The following is a 4,134-nucleotide window of genomic DNA, read 5'->3' as shown; positions in this document are numbered from 1 at the left end:
GGACCAATCATCATGGATCCAGGCATATAGGACCTAAGAAGGTCCTAATCTAGAGTGATTTTTAGTTACACTTCATGTTGTATACTGTCCCTCCACCACCACTATTTCTGAATCTTCATTAGAGTTTTGTCAATGTTGCCATCTGGCCTCAGTCATTTCACAGGGACACACTCCAGGAAAGGCCTGTGCCTATATTCATGCAAAGAAGTAAAAGAAAAGTCGCCACTAAAAATCTTATGGTGACTCAAAATGAAGTGAGTAAAGGTTCATGCATAGAGCAACACACAACCAAGATTGAAACATTCAGATTTCCAAATGACCTAGTATAGATGGTACACTGGAAGCCAGAATGTAAGTATAAAGGCTTTGTAATATAGGGTATTAAGGCAAATATAGCCTCATAAACTGACGGGCACAAAACCAGATAAAATTATAAAAGGAAATTTTAATTTTAGTTTGAATTTTAAAGAAACAAAGCAAAAATAAGCACATGCAATTGCAAAGAAAAGCATGCTGCAGTTGAAGCGCTAACAAAAAATAGCTACAAAAAATTTAATCAGCTGGATTTGTGCATGTGTGTGTGCACATACATGTGCACAGGCTTCTGGGTGTTACAGAATCACATCAACCTTCAATACCCACATCTTTGACACCAAGGAAATGAAAAAGAATTCTTTAGACATTAAAATTTGTATCATATTCTGTTTTTGCTGGTAGCCAACTGCTCTGAATATTATCTTTTAATTCAATGTGGAGAAATATAGTGTCCATTAGTTGATGCCTTCAGGCTTCAGTACACATTAACTTATGATAAATAAAAAGCTAAATATTAAGCTCTTCCTAAAAAGACAATGGTGTGGGTACAAGTGACCAGCTTACCCAGCAGATGCCAAGTGGAATGACCCCAGCACAGGTTAGACACTACTTTGACTGTTCAGTCTATATTGTGAGGTTTCCTCTGCATTAGATTCCTCAGCCCCATCTCTAAGATATCAGATGACAATTATTTACTTGATAGATATAAACCGAAAATTGGTAGGTGGAACTCTACTTCTTTCAGTACATAACTCCTCACACACCTACCCTGGCCAGGAGGGAATCCTAGGCCTCTGTCCCTAGTTCATTCCAAGATCTCTACTCTTAGCAACACAGACTCAGACAATGATAAATTATCTTTTATCCTGGGCCTCCCTGGTGGCACAGGTGGTTGAGCGCCACACTGAAGCTGTCCGCAGCCTCTGCAGCCCAGTTCGATGCTGGCTGGAGAGAATCCCACATGGTCAAGCAGACTTCTGTCTCGCCTGCTGCTCCCCTCAGCAGTGTATTTCGTCAGTCTGCCTGTTTTGTTCCCCGCTCTGTCTCTGGTGAACCCTCTCACCCTCCCGCGCATCTGACCTGTACCCCGGTTCTTGTATAAATAAATAAATCTTTAAAAAAAATTATCTTTTATCCTGTTACCTTCCAATTAATCTCCAATACGCTTTGTCATGACTCAAATACCTCTACCAAGTGATTGCATCCCTGTTAATTCTATGAAGACCTAACTCTGTGACATTACCACTATATAGATTTAAATAAATCATCAGTTGAGCCTTTACAAAAATGTATCATCCTCTTCTCTATGCCTAACACCATGTTAGATCCTAACTCCAATTCCGAAAATATACCAATTTTAGGATTATAATTTAGTCGATTAATGTAATTCCTTTAATTCTATTTACCACCACATGTTATTATGTTCTAAGAAATTTTCTAAGTGTTACTACACAGATTAACTCATTTAATATAATCAGGTAATATTTATTGATTGTCTACTGTATCCCTATGTATTAAACAATATAAAAAGAACAAAAGTATAAATTTCTAAACATCAAGATCTTGAAATGTAGTCAAGAAGACTTAAAAACACACACATTTACATATTTATTTACTTAATAGGTATTAATTGCATGACACCTCACAGAGACAAGACCTTTCAGTCTAGTGGGAGAGATAGAAATCAGGACTGTATGACTCACCCATGGTTCTCTAACAGGACAAGCACAGGATGGTCACCTAAACCAGCTGGGCACCATATCCGGACTAGATTATATGCATAACAAAAGAATCATTCTGCAAATAAATATGTCAGCTGGCACACCAAGGCACGGTGGCAGGCAACACAGAAGCCAGTGTTGAAAAAAATGTATGGATGAAAAATCTATGGATAAAAACCATAGGAAGGGAGCAAAAGCACCCTCTAGTCTCATTCTTACCTGCAAGTTGGGCTAAACTATCAGAACAGTAGATATGCAAACTTTAAAATATTTTATAATATTTAATGATGCAATAATGATTTTGACCACCTAAGAAAATGTATGACAATGAAAACTTGACTAATGGAAGCTTAAAAATAACCTGATGGTATTGAGAGAAAAGAACAAATATACTTTCTCCCCCTGTCACCTGAAAAAAAATTCTTGAAATAAAGAATCTTACCGGTTTATTTCCTTTCTAATCCCCTAACATAAGTTATCTTTAATATGTTTTTAGGACTTGATGGTTCTTTAAGTGCCAGTATTTCATGAATAAAAATACTGTAAATGCAGTTTTGTATACTTATGGGCAGCATTAAGTAATTTACATAATAATAATGCCATAATACAGATTCTCTCCCACTGAGGAAGAGCTATGTTAGAATATAGAGCAACGGTTTTATAATTTAATTGTGTTTTCCCAGTAAATCTGATAGATTCCAACAGTTTAACCTAGCATAATATGCGGATTTTCTTTTTTTAATCAATCAGCCTATGATTGCACTGAATAGATTACTAATGCAGTTTGTTAAAAGAGCCCTTTGAAGAAAACTGGTGGTTTAATGCCACTAACCAAATAGTAAATATGATAAATATCACTAGCATTAAAGCCTTAAGTATGATTGTGGGACAGGAAAAACAAAAGTTCATCAAAGATTGAGCTAGTGGAGAAAGATGGCTCTCAATCTTTAATTAAATATCATTTGTTGCTCACTTTTCCCAGCTGGAACTAAGGAGGGTGCAGAGGAGAAGAAAAAGGTTTCTGCTGTGACAGAAACCATTTAGAAAAAGGGAAGGGATTTCCAAGCTGACGATCAGGCATCTGAGAAAAAAAGTTTGCCCAAAAGATGCTTCAAAAGGCAAGGAGGAACCTTCTCTATGAAAAAGCTAAGCACTATCACAAGGATTACAGGCAGATATACAGAACTGAGATTCAAATGACTAGGGTGGCAAGAAAAGCTGGAAACTTCTATGCACCTGCAGAGCCTAAATGTGCATTTGTCATCAGGACCAGAGGTATCAGAGGCAAAAGGCCTAAAAGGTGTTTCAGCATCTTTGCCTTCACCAGATCTTCAATAGCACCTTTGTTAAGCTCAACAAAGCTTCAGTTAACATGCTGAGGACTGTGGAACCATATATTGTACCACGGTATCCAAACCTTAAGTCAGTAAAGTGAATTGATCTACAAGTATGGTTATGGCAAAAATCAAAAATAAGTGAATTGCCCTAACAGATAACACATTGATTACACCCTCTCTTGGTAAATATGTCATCATCTATATGGAGGATCTGATTCATGAACGCTATACTGTTGGAAAACACTTCAAAGAGGGAAATAGCTTCCTCTGGCCCTTCAAATAATCTTCTCCAGGAGGTGGAATGAAGAAGAAAACCACCCATTTTGTAGAAGGTGGAGATGCTGACAGGAGGGAAGACTGGTCAACAGGTTTATTAAAAGGATGAACTAAGGTGTCTACCATGATAGTTTCTGTAATCTGGTCTGTTTCAATTTGAAACAGTAATGTTTTCAAATTGAAAAAATAATCATTTGTTAATATTACAGAAGAAGAAATGGAAAGTTAACAAGGAAATAAATGAATGCTTAGTGCAATGATGTGCCAAATTTACTAAGAGTGCTAAGGGAGCCGAAAACTCATCTACATTAAGGAAATTATCATAGTTCATATGTGAAGTTATTTCTATAAAATTCAAATATTCCTATTTAACTTTTAAGTACTAGAAAGCCCCATTTTATAGCTGCATGACATTCCTTAATATCAAAATGGTTGCCAAAATATAAAGAAAAAATAATAAAGAGGAAATAAAGATTACTAGGATT

The 4,134-nt window shown here is 36.4% G+C and overlaps 1 pseudogene across 1 annotated transcript; it reads left to right on the top strand.

The window, feature by feature from the left end:
* Window positions 1-3,014: 3,014 nt before the first annotated feature.
* On the top strand, window positions 3,015-3,763 carry LOC311174252 (large ribosomal subunit protein uL30-like; annotated as a pseudogene). Its single transcript has one exon. The product of its transcript is annotated as a large ribosomal subunit protein uL30-like (transcript).
* The last annotated feature ends 371 nt before the right edge of the window (window positions 3,764-4,134 follow it).

The sequence above is a fragment of the Talpa europaea genome (genome assembly GCF_964194135.1).
Source record: "Talpa europaea genome assembly, chromosome: 7".
NCBI lineage: Eukaryota > Metazoa > Chordata > Mammalia > Eulipotyphla > Talpidae > Talpa > Talpa europaea.
This window is presented reverse-complemented; position numbering and strand designations above follow the sequence as displayed.